We start from the raw sequence: 27,286 nt of genomic DNA on the forward strand, positions 1-27,286 counted from the left end.
ATCATCTCCTTTCAAGGCAGGTGCCCGGTGTGACATCAGGGTTATGACCCTCCCTCTCCTCTTCAGAACAGGTAGGTCCAGAAGAGTTAAATCCCTGCCCTATATAATTTATAAACATGAGACTGAGTAAACGTTTGATGACTAAATTGCACTCTGAAATAATAATGGAAGACACCCTTTAAAGGAGAATTAAATACGTACTGGTGACTTTATTTCAGCAAACTGATACTACAAGTTTTGTGGTATGGAAGTTAATTATTAATGTCCTTGGAGTTATAAAATAGATTTTTTTTTCCAGCACAAATTGCATTAGTTGGCAGAAGATGTGATGGAAACCATTAGTGCCAAGGGGTTAATGTGGAGCCATGGAGGGGTGTGATAGATTGAAGAGGCTACATAATGTTTCAAGGGAAGGACTCTGCAGGGAGAATTGGACACTGGATCTGGGTACCTGGCAGCACCCTAGCCTGGTGTCTGTGCATAAATGCCACAGAACTCAGGAAAAGCTGCTTTTTCAGAAGGTGAAAGCAAGAGATGTTTTTAAGTAACCATTACTTTGAAATGAAATCCCTACGGATACATAACTGGGAGAGGGTCTTGCAACTTTCTCAAGGTGGCAGAGCTTTTCTCAGCCTCTGAGTGACTCCCATGTCCTGGTAAACTCTCAGCCTCTTTTTCACCTCAGTCTCGTGCAGAGGTTAAGAAAGTGGGCTGTAACACTAGATTTCCTGGGTTCGTGTTCTGGCTCTGCTGCTTTCTAGCTAGGCAAGTTCCTTGACCTCACTTTCCCTGTTTTTTCTTCTACAAAATGGGGATATTAATAGTATCTACTGCTTAAAATAATGAGGACTATAAATGGGATCATCCAAGTAAGGTATTTAGTGCAGGACTTCCCTTTCCGCTCTCACCTGTATGCTCATTAATCCCCTTTTGGGTCAAGAACCTCAATCCACTCAGACTCGTACCATAATTTTCCCCACCTTATTTCATCACCCTTCCCCAGCTTCCCAAGCTAGAAACCTAGATTCCCCTCCACTCCTGCCTCATTTTCTTTGACCTGGGCATCCAGGCATCCGCAGAGTTCAACCACTTCTATTCCTAAATATCTGTTATCCTTTTCCTACGATCAAGTTGGGCTGCCTTGGTTCAAGCCCTCCTCATTTATCGCTTTTAATTACTGCTGTAAGCCTCCAAACTGTTGTCCTCTTCTTCCACCTCCCCCATAGTCCCCCTGGAGGGACTTCCCTGGTGGTCCAGTGGTTAAGACTCCGTGCTTCCACTGCAGGGGGCTCAGGTTGGATCCCTGGTCAGGGAGCTAAGATATCCCACATGCCGCGTGGCCAAAAAAAAGAATCATAGCCTCCCTGGAATTTCCCTGCCAGATCTAATCGAGTTTGTTCAAATCACCACAGTTCCATTTCTGCCCAACTGCCCTCCATCAGCTCCCCTTTGCCTAAAGGAGCAAAACCAAACTCCTTAGGCTGATATACCAAACTCTTCCTACTCTGGCTCTAGACGGACTAACAGGATCAGCTCCAGACGCTGATCCCACCCTCCCTCAACTTCAGCTGGATGCTCTCTCAAGTCTCTGAATACACAATGTGCATTTTCCTCCTCTGTTTTCTCCCCTCGGGCTCTCAACGGCCTCAAACCCTTGAGCCCCTCTTAATTGTCCCTTGGTCCGTTAGTCCCTGTTTAGATTCATCCTCTTTCCTCTGAGCTCTAATAAAGCCATGTGGCCACTGGCTCTACGCTACTCACCCAGCAGACTACAATTATCTGTTTACTTGTCTGTGGCTCCTGTTCCACTGGGGCGTCTTTAGGACAAATGCCCAGCGAGTATACATTGTAGCATGAAGGGAGCCAGCAAAGCTGCCTTGGTGAAAGGATTCATCTGGGAGCCCTGCCCTTATCCGTCAGTAAGGTCTGTCTCTGGTGGAGAGTTCACTGTCTCTGCTTTCCAGTCCCTTCCCTTCTACCACCCACTTCTCTTCTTTGAAAAAATTCTATGAAGGAGACAGAAAATAAAGTCCTTCATAATTCTGTTCTCTCAAAACAGTTGGACAAAAAGCGAGGGAACAGCCCAGGCCAAGGCATTGTAATAAAACAAACTAGAAAACACAAACAAAAATAACTGAAAGCCAAACCAAAACCAGACAGAGAAAGTGTCCACTCTTTTCTGGAGCCAAATCCATTGCCTTTCAAAACCCAAACATTGGGTTTTGAAGTTTTTAGAGCAGAGACTGAATCGCAGACGTTAAAAAATCAATTCTCAGAAATTTAATTAAAATCTTTTTCATGAACCTTTAGGTTTGATCACTTAAGCTACATTCTTAGACCAAAACTGTGAGGCCCATACATTCTTTAAGCTATTTAAAAAGAAATTCTACACCTAATGGGATTATCTTAAAGACTTGAACTATTCTGACAGCAATATGTTAAATTCGGGCTTTTCAGTGTCCTCAGCTTGTTCTGAGATGTTAAGAGGATACAAACAAACAAAAACCAAAATCTCTTTTTAGATTGTTTATTTTTAAATGTCTAAGTACAGCATAATATCTTTTAAGAGTAAGATACATAGTAGTAATATTAATCTTAACAAATTATTAGGGTCTAACATTTACCATCTTTTATCAACTATGATTGTTTTTAAGGCCACAAGAAGAATCCTGATACTATATGCTTTTGAAAAGAAATCTAGCTTTTAAAGTAAATGAATCAGCAAAGAAGGCAAATCAGCAGAGAAACCTGTTCCTGGAATTTTCTCCTTGACTTGGTTCACCAAATTTTCCTGGCCTGGTAAAGAATTTCCCCAGGGAAAATTGGCATTGAAAAGAGAAGCAAAACATTATTATACTCTCGAAGATTCTATCTCCTTAATTTAAAAGCCTCCATGGGCTGCATGGCAATTGTATCTCAGTAAAACTGAAGGAAAAAAAAAGTTTCTGTACCTCAGATTCTTAGACCAGTACAATGTCGCTCTTCTGAGGAAAACATGGTTCCCTGGTTTAAATCAGAATGGAAGTCAGATTTTTGCAGTATGGAAAGTGTAGGGATTTTGAGCGTTTGAAAATGAGTGTTTCACACCCTGAGAAATGCAAACAAGAAACAAACAATTCTGTGTTTAATTTTCTTCCCAGTTTGTGGGCCAGACAAGAGGATAGGTTATTTTTGCCAATTTGACATTATGTACTCCTGGCCAAGGAAATGATTTAAAAAAAATAATAACAATACATTTGATTATCCTGCGGTTCACTCTTTCTCACAAACATTGTGTTTGTTAATCAATTTTAATATACTGGCTGGTGGGAAGAGTGCTGGGAGGATGGCCAGTGTCAGTGTTTAAAAAAAAAAGGTCAAAATAAATTTCTGGCAGCCCTCAAATATCTCATATTGTGCTTGATGTATTTTTCAAAGTTGCTAGCTCAAATCTAGACACAGGCTTTTCTTATATCAAGGGATGATCAGAAGCTTCTTGAAAGAGAAAGCCCTAGAATAGTTACCTAATCTTAGAGGAATTTCCAGCATCATAATAGAGATTCAACAAGGTAATCTATTCAGAGACTCACTCAGTCTATGTTGTCAGTTACTGATGAATTTTTCGGATTGCTGCACTTACCCAACAAAGCTTTCAGAGTCAAGTGTTTATGGAAAACACTGAACTGTTGAGTTTCAATGTTCTGTGTTTCATTCAGTAAACTCGGATTTCCATTAAAATAGAGACTCCTTTGGGTTTCTTTAAAGACAAGACAGTATCTTTGGTCTATGTGAGTGTGGATTAGAGTGTCATTATCTGAGTTTGATTCTTTGCCCCCTCTTGCTTCAACTCAGTGAAGGAGAGGTCTTGGCAGAATTCATTGGCTTATGGGGGATGAAGGAAAAGCTTGGGATGAAAGTGCAGACACTCAGGGGGAGATGGCTGGGACTGCCACCCAAGAATTTGGAGTCCAGGCCCTGTGCTGCCTGTTACTAGTTGGATGAACTTGGGCATGTCGTCTAGCTGCCCTCTACTTTCCTTGTCTGTGAAATGGGGCTATGAGTGTACCTGCCTCACAAAGCTGTTGTGAGCCCTGAGACATTGGGTGTGAAAGGCACCATCAGTGTTAGCTTCTCCACTCTAGCAATGAAACCTGACATAGTTATCCCCATTTGATAAGCTTGAAATTGGTTCTGTTGTACCCAACACTGGGAGATGATACAGTATCTTGGTTTGAAGACCAAAATGCTTTTTCCCAAAATTCTACCCACCCCCCCTCCCCATACCAGATATCCCAGCATCACTGCAGATGCAACAACTAAGGACCAAGCTCACCTAAAACCTCACAAAGGCACTGTTTTAAGTAGGGCCAGGTATAAATTAACTTGGGAATCACACTTCTTGGATTCTTGCCATGACTTGCAAAGGCCTTTTTTGGGCTGTATCCGATCTAGAAAGACAGTGACCTTGACCCTTCATAAGCCAGTCAAGACTTAGGTTGGACAGCGGGGAGTTTCAAAGTCAAATTCACCATTGAAGAGTTATATACTGGTAAACAATCTTGGCAAAGTTCTAAGCTTGTCTTTCCTGGGAGTACTGGAAGGGTCTGCCGTGTTCTCCCTCCAGGAATCAGAAGGAGCGGGGACATTCAAAGTAATAATTAACATCACGACTATCAGACACAGTACCAGATACTGTGCTGAGCACTTTCTGAGGTTGGCACTGCCACTGATGTGCTAGAATGCAGGCTTCAAGGGACAAGGGCCCTGGCTGACTTATTCTTATTCCAGAATGTAATGCAGTTTGCCAGCCCATAGTAGGTGCTCAATACATATTTGTTTAACAAGTGAACCCCATTTTACAGTTTTTTAAAAAACCTGACTAGCTCAGGGTTGTGCAGCTAAGTAAGTGAGGCAGCCAGTGTTCTTGGAGCCCACGTGGGGAAAGAGGCCTGTGGCATCACTTCTCCTTATTTGGCCTGCCCTTTTGTCATCCTTGTTTGCTCCTGTCCTCAGCTGTGCCAGGCTTCCCTCCATCCAGAGTTCTTAGATCAGTTTCCCCAGTGAATAAAGCTCTAATCTTCTTCTCAAGTTGGGGGAAAAGTAGTCATCCTGTTGCATCGGGTAGCGGGGGAATCTTAGGGCTTGACTGCTTGGATGGATGAATGGATGGATTAGTGGGTAGGTGGGTGGATGGATGGATGGATGGATGGATAGATTAATGGATTTTCCAACAGCTACTTATATAGGCTTTCAATCAATAGTCCTGTTTCCATTCCCACATGCACCTTACTTTCTGAGTAACTTGGTGTCTCCACATCCTGAGCCTTCCAAGGGTCCTGCACCTTGAAATCAGTGTGCCTAGTTTTCCACTTCCTCTGATCTAAGTTTGTGGCTATATGTCCATTGCTTCCCAGCTCCCATCCTCTTTGTCCTGGTAGGTTTTGCCTTTTCAATTCCTTTACTGTCATCTGAACGGGGCATCAGAAGGAGCATCACACTTTTGTTGAATACACTACGTTTAATAAAAAATCCTTTGCTCCTTTTATTTTTTAAAAGTAGTTTTTTTTTCTGATTTCAAAAGTTAGTGCTTGCAGGACTTCCCTGGTGGCGCAGTGGTTGAGAATCTGCCTGCCAATGCAGGGAACACGGATTCGAGCCCTGGGCCGGGAAGATCCCACATGCCGCGGAGCAACTAAGCCCGTGCGCCACAACTACTGAACCTAAGCTCTAGAGCCCGCGAGCCACAACTACTGAGCCCACGCGCCACAACTACTGAAGCCCGTGCGCTTAGAGCCCATGCTCCGCAACAAAAGAAGCCACCGCAATGAGAAGCCCGTGCACCGCAACGAAGTGTAGACCCTGCTCACTGCAACTAGAGAAAGCCCGCGTGCAGCAACGAAGACCCAACGCAGCCAAAAACAAATAAATAAATTTATTAAAAAATTAATGCTTGCTTGCTTAAAAAAAATCAATAATGTGGTTCTAAGAAAAATGAATCCACATCCTGCTAATCCAGATATGACTATGATTAGCAGTTCGGTGTACAAATTTTCAGGATTTTTATGCATCTATAGAAATATTAAAATTTATTTTTTAAATACCAATTATCATTTGCACACAGCTTTGTAAATTTGCTTTTATTTTCTCTTAGCTGTACCACAGACAGCTGTACATGTTAATGCATAGATATACCTTATTTTTTAAACACATCCTAGTAGTTCCTAATACTGGTATTTAATCAGTCTCCCTTTGATGGTCATGTAGATTGTTTCCAATTTTTCACTATTCCAGAACTTCCTTGTGCACCCTTAGATGTATTCGCTCATTTCCTTAGGCTCAGTTTATACAGATTGTTTTACTAGGTTAACATTATCACCCATTATCAAATTGCTCCTCAAAAAATTTACATTCCCTTCAATTTACATTCCCATCAGCATTTCCATTCACATTAGCCAGGTGTGAAGGTATTACATGCTGCCCAGCACTGAGTATTGGCATCTTATTCTCTTGCTACTCCTGTATGTATGTATGTATGTATGTATTTATTATGTTTTTTGTTTATTTTTGTTTTTTAAATTTATACTGGAGTATAGTTGACTTACAATGTTGTATTAGTTTCAGGTGTACAGCAAAGTGATTCAGCTATACCTATACATATATCCATTCTTTTTCAGATTCTTTTCCCATATAGGTTATTACAGAGTACTGAGTAGAGTTCCCTGTGCTATACAGTAGGTCCTTGTTGATTATCTATTTTGTATATAGTGGTGTGTATATGCTAATCCCAAACTCCTAATTTATCCCTCTCCCCCACTTTCCCCTTTGGCAACCATAAGTTTGTTTTTGAAGTCTGTGAGTCTGTTTCTGTTTTGTAAATAAGTTCATTTGTTTTTATTTATTTATTTTTAATTGAAGTTCAGTTGATTTACAGTGTTGTGTTAGTTTCAGGTGTACAGCAAAGTGATTCAGTATTATATATATGTATATATATATATATTCTTTTTCAGATTCTTTTTCATTATAGGTTATTACAAAATATTGAGTATAGTTCCCTGCTACTCCTTTGAAATACTGGCATCTCCATATATCAGCTTTGGGGCTAGTCAACCTCGTAGGGCAGTTTGTTTGGACTGCCTCCAGATTTTGCGGGTGTGGAAATCGAACAATGTTTGAATGTAATCAGAGGCTTCCACTTTGCACGTATGGAATCAGAGGCCTAGGGAACAGAGGTGACTGCCCATGCCACACACTGGCAGAGTTGGGACCGTAGAACCCGTGTCCTGGCTCCCAGTCAAGTCCCAGCCTCCCTCCCTGCATCAAACTGCACTGACAGGAACCCCCATAACTTGCCCTTCCCTGAGCCCCTTTCCCTCCTGCAACCAGAAGCACGGACGTCAGGAGGGGATGGGAAGCAACATTTTCAGTGCACCTTCTAAGCACTCCAGCCTGCCTCAGGTACTTTGCCTATTGTGTGCCCTCAATAATCCTGTGAGGCAGGTATCATTCATTCCATTATACAGAGGAGGAAATGGATGAACTGGAGATGAAGTTAATCAAATGAGTAATCTGTGCCCAGTCCTGAGGAGATTTCGCACCGGGGACTAGATTAGATCTGTCTTAGAGTGAATGAGGAGACAGTGTGTGCGCTGGTTCTAAAGGGAGGAGGGGTGGTATTAGCAAGACCCATCTGCCCTGCCTGGATCAAGGAGATGTTTTCTGGGAAGGCTGAGGACCTTCTGACACCTCCTCCCCTAACATACACTAATTCAGGCATAAGAGTAAAACCCAGCCGCACAAGCACTTCTCAAGACATCATCTAGCTGGTTCAGGATTGTGTTGCTTGGGGTTGAGCACAAGTGGAATCCAGTGCTTGCTGGCCGGGCCCCTGTACCGGAATGACTGAGCTGTCCAGCATGGCCTGTGTGTAAATGTCAAGTAAACACCAAATTGAAGTGCAGTCTAACTATTGTGCCGCGACTGTTTGCTTTAGATATAACAGTCGGCAGCAAGGAAGAAGGAGAGGGAAAAATATATGTCACTTTGCAAGGCAGGTCGTGAACGTCGTGAGCCCTCCCTTGGCCCAGCTGGAATGTCACAGAGACCAACGTCAAATAAACACAGAGCTTGCGCTCCATGTTGCAAAAATAAGCATGTCCATTTGCTTGAAAAAAAGTTTTTCAGATGAGGGAACATTTTCCAGTCAATCACACTGCAGCAAAGTCATCCTGTTGAATTTGTGACTCACAGGCTCTCTGTGTCAATAGACAGAGAGTGAGCCCAGCATTATGACTTCAGTGGGAGATGAAGCAAAAGCTGGGATAAGGCAGGGCTGGCTTTAAAGCAGGGCCTTAAGCTCTGACAATAAATAGCAGAGGAAAGTCTGACCACTCACAGGCTGGGTAATTGAATTTGTTGTTTCCTTTTCTTTATTTCTTGCTTCTAGAAAAGAACCAATTTAAAATTTGCCTTACGGGACTTCTCCGGCAGTCCAGTGGTTAAGACTCCGCACTCCCAGTGCAGGGGGCATGGGTTCCATCCCTGGTTGGGGAACTAAGATCCCGCATGCCGCACAGCGCAGCCGGAAAAACGAAAATTTGCCTTACTTCATCTTTTCCTTGCATCTACGGTGATGAAGGGCATCATTGTAAGGGCTACTGATGGGGCATCCCGCGTGCTTGATGCTCTACGCAGATCATTTTCTGTCCTTGTAGCAATTCTGTTAGGTAGTTGGTATTTGTGTTAGTTTACAGATGAGAAGATTGAAGCCCACAGAGGTCGGGCATCTTTGTAAGCTTCTGGCCAAGGATTCTAACACAGTTCATTCTGGCTTCAATTTCAGATTCTGTGCACTTTTTGGATATCCTCCCATTTTGCCATCCTGTCGTGAGCCAGACACTAGCCTTGGCATTGCACCTGCACCAATAAGTAAAAAATGGTTCTTGCCCTCAAGGAGCTCCAGGACCAGTCAACATATGTTGTCTGGTATTCCAGACCACTGGGACCTGATTAGTTTAGGTTGCCTGAAACCAGTAGATATTTAAGAAAAGATAGTACCAAGAGGCTCACTGCTTGTTTACAAGGTGGCACTGAGTGCGGATGCCTCAGGAATGCCCACGGGATAGAAAAACCACTTCGATAACGACCACGGACGAGCTAAAACATGGCCCTCAACTGGCTGATCTGAAAGCAAAGCTTGCAGCCAATCAGCTTTGTTTGGCACGCGGGCTGGGGGCAGAAAGAGGCTTGGTGTTTGGTCTGGGCCAGCCACAGAGCAGGGTGGGCAGGGACGTGAGCCTGACCACAAAACTGGGCAGTCTGGCCTCTAGTTCACACTCGCGTGAGCCGGGGTCAGTCACTGGCTCTGTCTGCACCTCGGGCTCTTCATCTGCCACATGAAGGAGGGAGTGGAGCCAGTCCCTTGTGGCTCCAAAGTATCAGGATTAATCTGGATGGTTGGGTCCATTCTTGACTTTGTCTGGATGGCATCAGCCTAGATATTCTCAAGTAAGAAAGGGAAAAAGCAACAAATCTGCTAGCTCTCAAGGCTGAGACATTTCTTCTTCTTCACCCTCCCTGCAACTCTGCTGAAAACTGAGCTGGTAAAGTAGCTTTGATCCTTTCAGAAAATCTGTTGTCTGGCGGGACAAAAGCAATTCTTAGAGTGGCTTTGCCTTCCTTTCAGTAGGACACCAATCCTTCCTTCTTCTTTCTTTCTGTGGCCCCAGTGTCCTTCCAGTTCTGAGAAGCTGTCGGCACAGATAATATATTCCCTGGTTTCCTGAGTCCTCTTCAAAGTCCAGTCCTTACAGTTTTTATTCTTGCCGGCTGGGAACATTCTTGAAAGGACACGGTCAATTCTCTTTTGCTGGAGTAGACTTTTGACACATTTATTTTGGCTCCCTGTTGTTTGTGAAGCCCTCTTCGAGCCCCGTGAGCGACAACGCTCCGTTTACCATTTTGGATTTCTCCCCTTCTAGTTGGCAAGCATCGTGTTTCCACTGTAATCTGTCTGAAAAACAAACAGGAGAGTTTACACTGGTCTGTGTCAACCATCTGCCTACTCAGTGATCTATACAACAGTGTAGGTGCTAGAAGCCCGTGTGTGTGTGTGTGTGTGTGTGTGTGTGTGTGTGTGTAGGGAGAAAAGCTCATTCATTCATTCGTACGACTGATATTTAGGGAGCACCAGCTATGTGTCTGGCTCAGTGCTGAGCATTGATTGAAAGGCCAATGGTGAACACAGGTAGATGTGATCCTGCCCACAGGAAGCTTACAGTCTATTGCCGGGAGAAGACATTAATCAAATAATCACAAAAAATAATAGCAAACTGTAAACACTGCTATGAAAGAGAAGGCACTGGGCAGGGAAGCTTATAAAAGGGGAACTGGCCTAGTTGGGGTGTACAAGGAGTACAGTGGGGAGAGGAAATTCATGTTCTCCTTGTGGCCTATGATCCCCGATGATTAAGACAAGTATTTATGCCTTTAAATTTCTAAACCTAGCATGCCTCAATGATATTTCTAAGTTATTAATTTTTTTAAGTTGTTTAATGGTCTAGGCTAGGGACTCAGGGCACAGAGACAAACAAGATATTGCCTATGTGGAATCTAAAACACGAAACAAACAAAACAAAAAGACTCATAGATACAGAGAATGGGAGGGGGGTGTTGGGGAAAATAAGTGAAGGGGATTAAGAGGGACAAACCTCCAGTTATAAAATAAGTAAGCCACGGGGATGTAATATACAACATAAGGAATGCGGTCAATACTAGTGTGATAACTTCGTATGGGGACAGATGCTTACTAGACTTATTGTGGTGATCATTTCATAATGTATGCAAATGTCAAATCACCATGTAGTACACCTGAAACTGACATAATGTGGAACGTCAGCTACATTTCAATAAAGAAAAAAATAATTTAAAAAAACCCAAGGCATTGCCTAGGACCACCCCTGAAAGCAATTGTAATACAAGGTGCTGAGGTCATAATAGCAAGCATCGTGCACAAGACTGTGCAGGAGACCAGAGGAGAGAGAGATTGATTCTGCTTGAGGTTGGCCTGGCAGAGAGAGAAGACAAGGTGTGTCCAGGCAAAACAAGGCATGGAGGTGGGAGAGCGCAGGGTGTGTAGGTGGACTGGTGTGAAATCCAGTGGGGCCGAAGTAGAGTGTGTAGATGGGATTGGGAATCTCTGGAAAGTCATTTGGGGACAAAAACTGAGGGGCCCAGTGTCATGACCGCCCTTAAATCAAACAGTTGCTCACGACCCGCAGGTTAAAGTTGTATTTTCTATACTTCCAGTAATTCTAGAACTATGTTAAATTTTTTTGGCATAGATAGGTTCTACCAGTCATGATATGATCACTTTTTCTTTAAATCCACTCATTTAAAAAATATTTTAAAACTTTAAAATACACTTCATAATAATTTGTGCAATATCACAGTTTGGCTGTGCTAGCTCAATGTTTTATAACACATCATACAATAAATGCATAATGATTCAAATAATAAATGTTTCTCCATATGCCATATAAAATCACCTTGAGTCCTATCAGTGGTACTTGTATTCCATTCTGATGAAAACCATTCCACAACAATTCTAGGGCAATTTCTTTCTTTCTTTTTTTGTATTTTTTAAAAATTTATTTTATTGAAGTATAGTTGATTTACAATGTTGTGTTAGTTTCTACTGTGCAGCAAAGTGATTCAGTTATACATATATATATACATTCTCTTTCATACCCTTTTCCATTATGGTTTATCACAGGATATTGAATATAGTTCCCTATGCTATACAGTAGGACCTTGTTGTTTATCAGGGCAATTTAGATGTTAAAAACAAAAAGTTTACTTATTTCTTCTATCACTCATGTCTCACATTTAGTGATTGAGCAGAATCTCTTCTGTCTAAACTGCTGATTTCTGTGACTAGCAAGGGCCACTGCCTCCTTTGGAAGAAGGCTATGGGCTTGGATTCTCTTTTGTATCTTAGCTTTTACCATTTCTGTGGTTCTGAAGCGCATGCATTATCCAGCTAATGACATTCGCCCACGTACCTCCTCTTGTGTTCCCCAGCAGTGCAGCTTCTGGTGGTGAGTTGCCTGTTTAAAACATACAGTGGGGAATTCCCTCGCTGCCCAGTGGTTAGGACTTAGCAATTTCACTGCAGGGTGCATGTTCAGTCCCTGGTCGGGGAACTAAGATTCCGCAACCCACAGGGCGTGGCCAAAATAAATAAATAAATAAATAAATAAAATTTTAAAATACAATGTTTTTTTCTGCCCATGAGCGCATGTAACTAAAAGGAAGGGAATTTTTAGTGTTAGGCATCTCATCTCTGAATTAATCCTCAAAATAACCCTGAAAGAGAAGTGGTTAAAGCCTCATTTTACGGATGAAGAAACTGGGATTCAGATGGATCCAAGTAACTGCCCGTTTCAGGGCTGCGTGGTCAGCAAGAGCTGGGCTTTGAACCCAGGAGTGTCTAGAGATACAGAGCCCGCAGCTCTTTCTTTGGCTTCTAAATTCACCTAGGAGAATTTTTTCCTCATCCACTTAACTGATATTTGCTGAATGCCAGTTATGTACAGCGTGTTCTACTATATGAAGGAGGATTCAGAGAAGAATGTGAATGACATGGCCTGTGTTCCGGGGGAAGTCAGAATTGTAAACAGTTCTGTTTTTAACAATTAAATTTAATTAATTTTTAAGTTAAAAAACTGATTTTGGGGCTTCCCTGGTGGCGCAGTGGTTGAGAATCTGCCTGCCAATGCAGGGGATACGGGTTCGAGCCCTGGTCTGGGAAGATCCCACATGCCGCGGGGCGACTAGACCTGTGAGCCACAATTGCTGAGCCTGCGTGTCTGGAGCCTGTGCTCCGCAACGAGAGGCCGCGACAGTGAGAGGCCCGCGCACCGCGATGAAGAGTGGCCCCCGCTTGCTGCAACTAGAGAAAGCCCTCGCACAGAAACGAAGACGCAACACAGCCATAAATAAATAAATAAATAAAAATTGTTAAAAAAAGAGTAAAACCTTTATAAAAAAAAAACCAAAAAAACAAAAAAAACTGATTTTGTATTAACTATACTGGACCTGGTAAAAGATTCAAATATTTTATGAAAACCCTAAGACTAAAAGCAAAACCTTTCCCTAAATCCTAGATCTATTCTGCAGGTGAAATCATCATGAATAGCTCTTTATTACTTTTACTTTTGCTTAGCCAATCTACAGAGACTTTGAAGTGACTCACAGTGAATGGCGGATTTTCTTTTCCTGTATACGCTAACAATGTAGAAATAGAAAACCAAGTCCACGAGAAAAAGAAGGAAGCTGGCATGTGATACGGTTGCTAGGACTGAACATCAGATCTGCTTCTTAGCTTCCTGGCAGCCGAGAGAAAAAGAGAACAAGCTGAATTTCATAGCTCTCATTATCGTAGAGGAAAAAGCCCATTGTTATTTCCGGTCCTCAAGCCTCAAGTTCACTTTGCACCTGGAAGCCCACCTAGGGACATTGATAGACACAATAATTAATGTTTTTGGCAACAGCTTTCCCACAAATGCCAGTTTTTGTCTGCCATTCCTTGTGAAGGCCTTTAATTAAGGTCAAGGGCTTCACACCCAGGTGGACATCGGTGAGGGCTTGACTTACCTGGTTGAACAACCAAATGTAACACAAAGCAGAACCGAATAGAGAGCTAGTTAGGGCTCCAGGTGAAGTCCTGCAGGAGCTCAGAGGACCGTGTGATTATTTGCAAGTTGGATGATGGAGAAAACCTTCATGAAGGAGACCAACTTTGGACTGGGCTTGGGGAGCAGGAATCAATGGGCAGAGGAGGGGGTAAGAGGGAAGCACATTCCAGGCTCAGGGAGCAAGTGCAACAGCACAAAGAAATGAAAATGCTTGGCCTGTTTGGAGAATGTCAAAATGTTGGGGGTGGAGAGACAGAGATTCTAAGAAGGCTTTGGTGAAAGAGGCTGGATTTGCTACTTGGACCTCTTCTAGCTCTTCTGAGACAATTTTTTGTTGAGTTAGGCGAAAACGAATGAGAATCAGATGGACCACATTTCTCTCGAATCCACACGGGCTTAAAAAACGAAGGGGAAAAAGAACTTGACAGAATGTGTCTTGGCTTTTGCCAAACCCGAAGTATTTGAAACATCACACAAGACACATCTCGAACCCAAACACATGCCTGGATTCGCCCACTCCTAATTGCAGCTGCGGCCATTTAATAAAATGAATTGTGTACAAGAGGATGGGGTCTGAGGGAGGAGCCTCATTAAAGAGAATGAGTGATGTGGGGTGGTTGGCCAGTTTGCCCTTGAGAATGTACGCATCTCGCTGCCCTTGTGGAGAAAGAGAGGGGGCCAGTGTGGAGTTGCCAACCAAGCTATTGATCTGGCTCCCTTGTAGGACAGTAAAAACCCATATTATTTAACTTGATTGTATCACGTGTAGAAAGAATTTAGCATCTCTTGTTTCTCTCCCTCTCTGTCTCAGTTTTACATTTCAGAGGGTAGAAATGAAAAGAAATATGTTTTGCATCAGTCTCTATTCACATGAGTGGAGACCGAATGAAAGATGGTGGAAATAGAGAAATGAGATCACTAACATACTGTTTATTATGATTTGAAACTCCTGGCTTGAGGATCACGGACATTTGCAGAGTGGAAGGAATCAGGAAGAGGGGTTAACTGGCTTGTTCATGGTCCACAGTTGGTCAGTTGTAGAGTTCAGACTCCAGCCTGGGCCTCTGATTCCTGTTCTTCCATAGCCAACACATTTTTGTCAGGCTCGGAGCTGAGAATAAAAGTGAATTCTCTCATATATTCCTTCCTTCCTCCCTTCCTCCCTTCCTTTGTTCTTCCCTCCCTCCCTTTTCCCCTCCCTCCCTTTTCCCCTCCCTCCATCTTTCTAGTCTTTCCTTCCTTCCTTTCTTCAAAAGAGACATTAAAAAATATATGTATTTTATTCGAGTATAGTTGATTTATTTTTTTATTTTTATTTTTTTATCTTTTCGGCTGCGTTAGGTCTTTGTTGCTGCTCGTGGGCTTTCTCTAGTTGCAGCGAGCGAGGACTACTCTTCGTTGCTGTGCGTGGGCTTCTCATTGCAGTGGCTTCTCTTGTTGCGGAGCACGGGCTCTAGGCACATGTGGGCTCAGTAGTTGTGGCTCGCGGGCTCAGTAGTTGTGGCTCACGGGCTTAGTTGCTCCGCGGCATGTGTGATCTTCCTGGAGCAGGGCTGGAACCCATGTCCCCTGCATTGGCAGGCAGATTCTTAACCACTGCGCCACCAGGGAAGTCCCGAGTATAGTTGGTTTAGAATGTTGTGTTAATTTCTGCTGTACAGCAAAATGACTCAGTTATGTTACATATATATATATATATATATATATATATATATACATTCTTTTTCATATTCTTTCCCATTATGATTTATCATAGGATATTGAATATAGTTCCCTTTGCTATACGGTAGGACCTTGTTGTTTATCCATACTATATTCAATAGTTTGCGTCTGCTAATCCCAAATTCCCAGTCCACTCCTCTCCCACCCCCCTCCCCTTTGGCAATCGCAAGTCAAGACAGACATTTTTTGAGAGCTCAGTGATGGTAATGGCATCCAAAGAGAGTTAAGGTGCACTCAACCTCATTCTGGAGAGACAACCATGGAATTGTGCTGATAGAGTTTAGAAATCAAAAAAGGGGACTTCCCTGGTGGTGCAGTGGTTAAGAATCCGCCTGCCAATGCAGGGGACATGGGTTTGATCCCTGGTCCGGGAAGATCCCACATGCCGTGGATCAGCCAAGCCCGTGCGCCACAACTACTGAAGCCCGCGCCCCTAGATCCTGTGCTCTGCAACAAGAGAAGACACCGCAACGAGAAGCCCGCACACTGAAACGAAGAGTAGCCCCCCGCTCACTGCAACTAGAGAAAGCCTGTGCACAGCAATGAAGACCCAATGCAGCAAGGAAGGAAGGAAGGAAGGAAGGAAGGAAGGAAGAAAAATCAAAAAAGAAGTAGCGATAGAAATGAGCTGCAATAGGGGTGGGGATAGGAGAATACAAAAGGAAGCCTTCACAGAAGAGGAAGCATTGGAATGGGCCTGAAAACCCAAGAGGTAATCTGCCGGATGGACCTGGAGGAAGTGGGAAAAGGCAAGAGTAGTATAGCAGGTGTGGATGGATGGGTGAGCGGTCCAGGACACTAAGGCTCAGCGAGGCGGGGACTGGATTTGGGAAGGGGATGGTGGTGGTGTTTGTATTTTTAAGGTCTTTAACAGAGTCCAAAGGGCATGCTTGTTGAGCTGTACACTTATGGTTTGTGCCCTTTTCTGTATGTAGGCTGCACCTCAATACTCAAGGGGAAAAAAGACAGGCTGGACAGAATCCTTAGCCAAGTTCTAAAACTACAAGGTGTCAGCTCATTTAACCGAGGATGATGGTAAAGTGACTGGAATCCATAGAATTATCTCTCTTGTCCCAGGGCTTGGAGAGTGTGAGCCAAAGCAAACCTTGGGAAAACCTCTGGGACGAGGAGGAAAACCTGCTTACTGAAGCTCTCCTCTTGGATGATCTAGATTCCTCCAGTTTAACCAGCCCTCGTATCTTCCTCTCAAACTTGCTTGTTCCTTGCTTCTGGTCTTGCTAACACTGTCACCTCTGGTTAACTCAGTGCAGGAACCTGGGCGTTTCCTTGGCTACTCCTTCTCCCTGACTTCCTGTCCTACTAACCCTCTAAGTATTTTTCTTTTTTCCGCTTCTTTTTTAAAATTGTAGTTGACTTACAATATTATGTTACAATATTGTATATTACATAATATACACTATTATAATAGTATATTAGGTGTGCAACATAGTAATTTGATATTTTGATAGATTACACTCCATACAAAGTTATCATAAAATACTGACTATATTTCTGTAATATGTCACTTTCTCTTCACTAGGTTTGCTGATCAAGTTTTGGCCCTATTTCTCTATCTCTCTCTCACTCTTCCACTTAAAAAAACCCCAAACTTAATATTTTTAATTTATTCTCCCAATGTATATTTTGCTGCATCATCATTTCCCTGGATTATTGCAATAGCTCCCTGAGTGGCCTCCCTGCCTCCAGTCTCAGCCCTTGGAAGCCAGGCTTCACAATGCTGCTCAGTGATTATTTCAGTGTGAAAATTACCTGCCGCTGCCCATCCTTCACTCTCCTACACAGCAGTGTTCAACCCTCACAAGACTGGCCCTTATTTATGCTTCCAGGAGCCCCATCTCTTGCTGCTTCCAGCCTCAAACTTTATATTGCACACAACGACAACTTGTTGCTTCCAGAACAAGATAAGCTGTTTGTTTGTTTGTTTGTTTGCTTGCTTGCTTTTGCTTTCTTTTGTTTTTGCCTCTGTGTCTTTGCTCATACTGTTGCCTCCACAGGAGATGCCCTTCCCACCCATCACTTATTGCCCCAAGAAGGACTCTCCAAAGAAGGGTTCCTTCTGAATCAGCTTTTCATCCTCAGCACGTGGCATGAAAACTGGCACATTGTAGATGTCCAACAGATATTTACTGGATGAGAGCATTCTTGACTCATGAGCAAAGTGCACGGTGCCCAATCACTCATTCACTCATTCACTCACTTATTCGTTCATCTGCTGATCTCATTTAATCTTCACAGGAAGCCCACAGACAGGCTGCCAGTCATATGATGCACACAGGTACAGTCCAATGGCTTGCTACGATATTATATCAATGTTGTAAATAAATAGCAACTGTCCTGAGTGTCCCTCACCACACTGTCCCCTGGTCCCTCCTATGATCCAGCGACTAAAGGGTTAACTTCAGGCACTCTGGGGACCACTGGGAACCCATTGCAGTTTCACTGCCATATGAGTTGTTAAATGCCTGGTGAACTCTCACCCCTGCCCATAGGGGAGGCTTCACAGGCCCCATTTTATTTTATTTTTTGTTTTTTAAAAAATTTATTTATTTAATTTATTTCTTTTTTTGGCTGCGTTGGGTCTTTGTTGCTGTGTGCAGGTTTCTCTAGTTGCAGCGAGGGCTGCAACTCTTTCTCTTCGTTGCGGTGCGTGGGCTTCTCACTGTGGTGGCTTCTCTTATTGCAGAGCATAGGCTCTAGGGGCATGGGCTTCAGTATTTGTGGCACGTGGGCTTCAGTAGTTGTGGCACAGGGGCTTAATTGCTCCGTGGCATGTGGGATCTTCCTGGACCAAGGTTTGAACCTGTGCCCCCTTGCATTGGCAGGCGGATTCTTAACCACTGCGCCACCAGGGAAGTCCACAGGCCCCGTTTTATACATGCTGGGGTCACCCAGCCGGCATGGGATGGCCCTGCCTTTGCATCCAGGCCTCTTCCCAGGACACAGTCAAGCCTCTTCCCCCCACCTCTCCTATTCTGTGTGACGTCGAGTATCTGGGCTGACCGAACCCGCTTGAGTTTTGACCAGCTCGTCCATGCACAGGGTGAGGCTCCGGGTAGCCAAATGTCAGAGGCTTAAGAACAGCCTCCCAAGTTTATCTAAGCTTAAAATATGAGGCCAAGGCAACGGGGGTCTTTCTTTTTCTCCCTCGCATAAATTCTATATGTGTGTGTGCGTTGCACTTTCAAGATCAGCCAGATAAAATTCAGTTCAACTTGTTCAAACAAAATTACATTCACATGAAGACACAGTAGGGGCATTTCTGGCCGTAACACATTATTACTTTCCTTAGGTTATAACTTTCTGTTTCCCCGTCTCTCGCTATCCAAAAACCAGAGTCCCTTTTCCAGTTTGTACATCACTTAGAGAGAGTGGGGCAGCAGGAGACAGAGGGCAGAGCCCAAGATTTACTGTTGTTTCTGGAGATGGGGTCCAAACGTTTATACATAAATAAAAACGTACTTCTAACAACTAAGGTTTTGTGCTCCAGATTTCATAGTCCCAGCCTGACTGTGCTGAACTTGTAGGGGTTTGAAGGACTTCACATCCACCCCCTCTCTGCCCAGCAAAACCCCATCCCCGGTCCTCTCGTCCAGTGGGAAAACAGGACCTCCTCCGAGGCTGTCCCCCCGCCTCCAGCTCCTCCCTAGATGACCTCCTGCAGCACAGCCTGGACGCCAACCCGTCCTCCCAGATGGCTTGGACATGTGTGAGAGATTCAGGGCAATGCAGAAATGACCTCTCTCACTGTAGATTGGCCTGGGTCATGTCACAAAGCAATAGCAGGCCTACATTGATTGAACATCCACTGGGTGCCAGCTACTAGTCTAGGAGAAAGGTATAATCTGTATTTCCTTGAGTTTAGGGCACATTTTGTTTGTTTGTTTTTTTGTTTTTAAAAATATTTATTTATTTATTTATTTGGCTGCGTCGGGTTTTAGTTGTGGCACACGGGATCTTTGTTGCGGCACACGGGATCTTTGTTGCGGCATGCAGGATCTTTTTAGTTGCAGCATATGGAATCTTTAGTTGTGGCATGTGAACTCTGAGTTGCGGCATGCATGTGGGATCTACTTCCCTGACCAGGGATCGAACCCGAGCCCCATGCATTGGGAGGGTGGATAGGACACTTTTTTTTTTTTCTCATTTTTTAACATCTTTAAAACTGGGATAGTTGTTACAATCAATGTCTCTTCCAATTGCTGTTGGACAGCTACTAGTCACAATGGAAGCGTTAATGCCTTAACCAACTTATTTCATAGACAAATACATGTAATATGCACAGAAGTAATAAATGATATCGAAACTCTTTCTAAGTTCCGAAGAATTCATTCACTAAGCATAAAATAGAAATTCCAAGTAATAAGAAGGCAAGGTGTCAAGATGTAATTGGCAGCACTTTTTTGTTTCTTAATGGTACGTAAAATAGTGATGAATCTAAAAATTTGTTGGCAGACAAAATTTGGTGAAATATGGCATAAGAGAAGATGATCTCTCTTTGTCCTCAAGGAGCTTGTGCTTTTTTTTTTTTTTTTCAAGGAGCTTGTGCTTTAATCAGGATAAACAAATTAAAACCCAGGTAGTTAAAGCCAGTGTAGCAGTAAGTGCTATGATAGAGGAAAGCATAGGGTGCTGTGGGCAGACAGGAGGGAGAACTGACCAGGCAGAAAGAGCTGGGGAGGCTTTAAAGGAGAGGTGGCATTGCAGCTAGAACTTGAAGGATGCCTGGTAGCTCATCAGGCAGAGAAGAGGAAGGGCGTTCTGACCAGAGGGAGATGTACAAAGGCAAAGATGCACATCCCATTGGGTAAAGGATGAATATTATCTTTATAGGTCAGGGGTAGAGAGTGAGGGCTCCCAGATGCAGCTAAAGGAGTCTGGAACATCATATGTGTCTACAGTGTGCTGACGGGCATGAAGATGAAAGCTGGGAGGCTGGGGAGGTGCTGCTGGGAGTGACCCAACAAAAGAGGGGTGAGAGTCTGGGTCAGGGAAGGAAGGGTGAGATGGGAAGCCAGGAGCCTTGCTGACTGTCGGATGTTGTATCTCATTTGGTTCCTACAGCCAACCTTGGAGATTGGAAGTATCATGCCCATTCTACAGTTGAATAAACTGAGGCTGGGTGAGGCTCAGTGGTTTGGATCAAAAGTTGAGTGGTGAGATCAGACTAGTACCAAGAGAAAGGCAGCTGGCTGGCTGTCAAGCAGCCTCACAAAATGGCACAGACGTGGAGAGGACACTGTGGCCTTGGGGCCTAGTCCAGGAGTCTGGCAGGTTTAGAGACTGGATTAGTCCACCTTCTCCACACCCCCCACACTCCCTGCAGGGCTGCTTCAACTCTGGGAGCTAGAGTCACGTTATACAAGCTCTGAGATGGGGATGTGTATTATATCATATTGGTTTACATTATACCATAACATACCAAACCATATTATATATCGACTTACAATGAAAAGTAGAAGTGTCACCGTGAGGACAACACCCTAGTTGCCAGCATTCTCTCCCTCTAGAAGACCTGTCTGTGGGAGACCAGGGTATGGCCAGGTTACCTTGAGGGCCAGGAATCCAAGCAGGAGGTCAGTTATGGGCCTTTACTCTTTAAAGGTATCAGCCCCTGACAGCCCAGTGCCTCCATCCTGCCACTGGGAGGAGACGCCTCAGAGTGCACTGGTGAGCCTCCCTCCCCACTGAACAGCGCTGGGATCTACCTCTGTGTCTCACCAAGTCTTTGCTGTGTTCCACCAGGCCCGAGACAATCCAGCTCCCCATTTTCCTTCCTGACCTTGTATCCTGCTCCTCACTTGCAAACTCCCTTCCAGCACTGGCCTCCTTGCAGCTCCTCCAGCACTCCTGGCATCCTCCCATCTCAGGTCTTTTGCACCTGCAATGTCCTCTCTCTAGAAGGCTCTTCCAGACACCCAAATAGCAGACTCTCTAATTTCAAGTCTGCTCAAGTACCAACTTATCAGCGTAACTGGCCTTTAAAATATTGCAGTCTTCTCTTCCCGCACCGGGGAATCTCCAGTCCCCTTGCCAAGCTCTTTCTTGGCACCATCTGACGTATCTTTTCTTTGTCTCAGTTATCTTTTTTCTTGTCTCCCTAGAATGTCAGCTACACAAGAGCGGGACTCCTGTGTGTTTCCTTTACTCTGCATCCTCATGCCTAGAACAGTGCCTGGCACGTGATAAGGGCTTAGAAACTATTTGTTGAGTAAATGAATGAATGAATGAATGACTTTGCTTTTCCTGTACCTTCAGGCTGACATGCCTTCCCTTCCTGAGTCCAGCCGCTTCTGAAGGGCACGTTCCTTCTTTAGATGCCTTTAGCCTAAATCAAATTTAGCTTTGCTCGGGAAGAGCCATCCTGGCTCTTTTCAGCTTTGCTTATCTTTGTCCTGATGCTTTAGGGCATCTCACTGTCACCTCTAACTCCAGTCCTAGGACTGGCCTGCGTGAGTGGAAAGCTGCCCTCTGACACCCACGCAGCCTAGGGCCCTGGAAGTGGGTAACAGAAGTCAAGGTGGCTGTTACAGCTCTAGGAAGAAGGTGGGGCAGGTGGGGTAGGAAGAGGAGAGCCGAGTAACAGGGAGCCGGGCTGGGTTAGAGATTCAGGAGCAGTGGGCAGGTCATTCAGAGAGTGCTGTGTCCACAACATTCGTTTCTGTGAAGGCCGAGCTCACTTACCAGAATGAATTCGAATAGAGCAGCTGAAGCTGATGTGCTTTGTGAGGGCAGGAGCGGTTGGGCCTAGTGGCCTGCAAGCTTTACTTGAAGGGACTTCTCCAGTGAGGGTCGGGGACCCACTGAGGTGGCCACACCCAGGCTGCAGGCCTCCCCGCAAGGAAGGGACTCACTGCCTCTAGAGAATCTTCTACCCTCTGGGCTGGAGAAAGGCCAGTCTGAGACGCCTGAGGCTGCCTACGTTGTTGTCGAGCTCTCTTAACACGTGGCTTTGTAACTGCTGGTTTGTCTCTCCATGTCCTCAACCAGACAAGGAGATCTCTGGGGACAGGAGACTCCATTTGCACCCTGCCCCCTTTTTCTGTAAAGACTTTTTTTTAGACTAGTTTTATTTTTATTTTTTTTTACTTTTATTTTTTTAAAGATTGATTGATTGATTGATTGCTATATTGGGTCTTTCATTTCTGTACTAGGGCTTTCTCTAGTTGCGGCAAGCGGGGGCCACTCTTCATTGTGGTGCGCGGGCCTCTCGCTATTGCGGCCTCTCTTGTTGCGGAGCACAGGCTCCAGACGCGCAGGCTCAGTAGTTGTGGCTCACGGGCCCAGTTGCTCCGCGGCATGTGGGATCTTCCCAGACCAGGGCTCGAACCCGTGTCCCCTGCATTGGCAGGCAGATTCTCAACCACTGCACCACCAGGGAAGCCCTAGACTAGTCTTAGTTCACAGCAAAATTGAGGGAAGGTACAGAGATTTCCCATGAGCCTCCTGTACACACAGCCTCCCCCATTATCAACATCCCCACCAGAGTGGTACATTTGTTACAATCGATGAAACTACTTTGATACATCATTATCACCCAAAGTCCATAGTTTACATTAGGGTTCCCTCTTGGAGTTGTACATTCTGTGAGTTTGAATAAATGTAGAATGACATGTATCCATCACTATGGTATCATACAGAGTATTTTCACTGCCCTACAAATCCTCTGCACACCACCTATTCGTCCCTCTCCCCTCCCCCAAGCCCTGGCAACCACTGATTCTTTTCCTGTATCTCCACAGTTTTGCCTTTTCCAGAATGTCTTATACCTGTAGTTGGAGTCATACAGTATGTAGGCTTTCAGATTGGCTTCTTTCACATAGTAATATGCATTTAAGCTTTCTCCATGCCTTTTCATGGCTTGATAGTTTATTTCTTTTTAGCACTGAATAATAGTCCATTGTCCGGATGTACCACAGTTTTTTAATCCATTCACATATTTTTTAAAATTGTAATAAAATATATATAACATAAAACTTCCATTTTAACCACTTTTTAAAGGATGCTGTAGATGTATATTTATTGATGTAAAACGATTTTAACCATTTTTAAGTGTGCAGTTCAGGAGCATTAAGTGCATCGACATTGTTGTGCAACCATCACCACCATCCATCTTCAGATCTTTATCGTCTTCTCAGACTGAAACTCTATACCCATTAAACACTAACCCCCCATTCTCCCCTCTTCTCAGCCCCTGGTAACTTCTACTTTCCGTATCTATGAATCTGACTACTCTAGGTAGTAGAGTAGTCACATAAGTGGAATCGTACAATATTTGTCCTCTTGTGTTAGGATTATTTCACAGAGCCTACTGTCTTCATAAAGGTTCATCTGTATTATAGCATGTGTCCGAATTTCATTCTTTTTTATGGCTGAATAATATTCCATTGTATGTATACAGCATATTTTGTTTAGCAATCGTCTATCAATGGACACTTGGATTGCTTTCCCATTTGCCTTTGAGTTATGTCCAGAATATTGGATAGGTGTTCATGAGCAGTTAATGGATGAACGAAGCTCAAATAGCACCTTGAGAAGGTCTGGGGTGGTGGAGAGTTGAAGAAATCTCCCCCCTTGAAGAAGAGGGTGCTGTCCAAGGAAGGCTGCTGTCACTTCAGAGCAGGGGGAGGCTGATGAGTGAATGTATATAGGTTCTGAGACCTTTGTCACCTCCCATGTCTGTGTCTGTTGTCTCCTGTTCTAGCAGTGATTAGCAGTCACAATGTCAACACTCAAAGGGCCTGTGGATCTGTTTTAAGGGATGACAAGGAACTGAGTAATGGGGTGAGTCTATCCAACTTTTAGCCTGCTCCAAGAAGATGAGGAGCCTCAAGGTCAAGGGCAAGAAGTTAGCATTTATTGAGCACCTATGGGCGCCAGGCATTGTGCGGGCCCTCATCCATCTGGTTTCACAGATTCCTCCTAACAAGCCTGTGAGGTCAGGCTGATCCCTCCCCCCCAGGTGCTCCCTGAAGTCCAGCCAGGGTCAGAGCTGGCCCAAGGTCACACAGCTCTTACAGCTGGACTTGGGCTGCTGCTGTGTACTGTGCTCTTGCCTCCAAACCCCACTGTCTCCAGGTGGGCTGAGCCATAGTTATGGTTGGCATTTGGAAAACCCCTGGGGCTGGTGTAAGATCAGTCAGAATGGGGTCTTGGACATTGTGGCCCCAGAGTGAGCCAGACAGCCTCTGTGGCCCTTCAACCAGAGTCCCTTAGCTCAGTCCTGGTAGCTTCTGGAAGGTCCAGAGACGCCAGTGGGTCTGGGTGCTGACCCTCATTAACTGAGTACTTCTTGCCTATCTCAGGAGGCCCCAGATGGCATGGAAAAGCTGAGGGTCAATTGGAAGTTGACTTGTCCTAGAAAAAGAATCTATCTCCTACTCCCTCATCCTGTGTCCTCTTCCCAGTGCTCACCCCTGTGTCCTCCCCTCAGGCACCAAGAAATGAGGGGTGGGACTTCCCTGGTGGTCCAGTGGTTAAGAATCTGTCTTGCAATGCAGGGGACTCTGTTTTGATCCCTGGTTGGGGAACTAAGATCCCACATGCCGCGGGGCAACTAAGCCTGCGCGCCGCAACTACTGAGCCCGCACGCCACAACTAGAGAGCCTGTGTGCTGCAACTAACGAGCCTGCATGCTCCGGAGCCCCTGCGCCGCAACTAGAGAGAAGCCTGTGCACCCCAACAAAGAGCCTGCACGCTGCAACGAAAGATCTCGCGTGCTGCCACTAAGACCCAATACAGCCAAAAAATAAATAAATAAGTAAGCAAGTAACTAAATAAAGAAAGAAAAAGAAAAAGAAATGAGGAGTCACTCCAGCTGGTACGCCAAGCATATTTCCCCTTCGATCTTGAGGCCATGTGGAGATTACAAGTACTGCACAGGGTGAGGAGACCCAGGACTCGGCAGAGAACTCCATGTGCAGTTGGCGTGGACACATCTTGTTCTGGGCTCCAGGTTCTCCATCTGCACGATGAAGACTCTGGATAGATGCCTTCCGAAGTCCTTCCAGGCATGACCATTTTATAAATAAATAGAAGGCACTAAATCCTTCAGAAAGTAATTTCTCCCATCTGCCAAGCTGGACTTCCCAGCCTCCAAAATTCCAGCTCAACATCCATGTGTTCATTGTTGGGTTTAGAGATTGAGTGCTGAAGTTAGTGGAGACCTGGGTTGAATCTTGGTCCTTAGTAATGGCGGCTGCATGCAAGTTACCTCCTCACTTCTGGGAAACTCCCTTTCCTTGTCTGGACCTTGGGGATGATAATAGCAACCTCAGATACATTACAGAGCATTATATGAAATAATTTTTGAAGGTCTGCCTATGATGGAGTCAATCAACTACAGCTGTTATCTCATTCTCTGAAAAATATGAGAAGACAAACACTTTTGACCCCACTTCTGACCAAAGCTTTACCTAAACAAATAAACAGTTGTGTTTAAAAGTGGGGTGGGGAGTGGGGGAATACATGTCACCATTAATTAATATGCTAATGTATTTTACTAATGGTAGCCCTTCGTTCGTGGGCTTTATTGCGTAAGTATACCTTGAAGTATAGAGGCTCCCTAAAGAAAACATTTTCTAGACAAGTGCCTTCAACCATTTGACCTGGAAACCTTCCCATCACCTTGCCAGTTCCACCTGTTCCCTTAACTGCTCTGCTCAGGCTCAGACCCATGCAAAGGGAGGACTGAAGTTTTGTTCCACTGAGGAAACTGATGGTCACAACTTCCCTTGAAAACCAGGTGATAACGATGTTGACTACATGAGTTCAGTCTGTGCCAGCCACCAGGCTAAGAGCTGCATATGACTTAGTTCCTCAAAATCTCCTTGATGTGCTCTGCAATAGGCGTTACTATGATCCCCACTTCACAGGTGGGAAGACTGAGGACCAGAAATATCAAGACACTTGCTTGAGATCACAAGGCTGGTGTAAGTTTTGAAGTCAGGATTTAAATGCAGGAACCTGATTCCAGATTCTCCAAGATTAGCTACTGGGATTAATTATTCCCTCACCTGACAGTTGATAAAGCTTACAGGTGGGGAAAGGCAGCTAGATGAGGTGATTACAGGGGACCAGAGGGAGGGGACAAGGGCAGTCAATCCCCCCTCCTCACCTCCCCCTGTGCCTGTTGTAATTCCGCTGCTCAGCTGTTCTCCTACACTGTTGCCGCAATTGAGCCTCCTACTGGTCCGCACCTCCACTCTGGCTGCTCGGGGTCAACCTGCCACCTGGACAGCCAAGGAGATCCTTCTGATAGTGAATCTCACTATTCAACTATATCATCCAAAAACAGACAAATGAGTAGGGAAAGTATACATTCTTCAATAAATGGTGCTGGAACTACTGGCTGCCATTCATGAAAAAAAATTTACACACACACACACACCACACAGGACTGGAGCCCTAACTTCTGCAAAATAAGCTCCAAGTGATTTAAGTATTTAAAGATGACAAATGTAACCATATTAGAAAAATGTATAACCATTTTTATAATTTTGAAATAGAAAGAGCTTTCCTAAGTACTTTGCAAAAATACAGAAGTTATAACAGATGGACAGATTTTTTGCTATATAAACATTTCAAATTCATTTGTGTAGGAAAAAAACCTATAAATAAAATTAAAGGGGAAACACGAAATATTGGGGAAAATATCTGCAGTGTATGTAACACTGAAAAGTTAGTATCCTTGCTACATAGAGCCTTCTTTCAGAATTATATGAAAAATTTAATGACAGCATGGACAAAATATGTGAACTGCTAATTACAAAAGAAGAAATAAAAATGACCAATAAACAGATTTTAAAAGTTCAGCTTTATTAGTGATCAAAGAGCTAAGTGAAACAAGATACTATTTTTCACTGATCGTGTTG

Source organism: Balaenoptera acutorostrata, chromosome 6 (genome assembly GCF_949987535.1).
Source record: "Balaenoptera acutorostrata chromosome 6, mBalAcu1.1, whole genome shotgun sequence".
NCBI lineage: Eukaryota > Metazoa > Chordata > Mammalia > Artiodactyla > Balaenopteridae > Balaenoptera > Balaenoptera acutorostrata.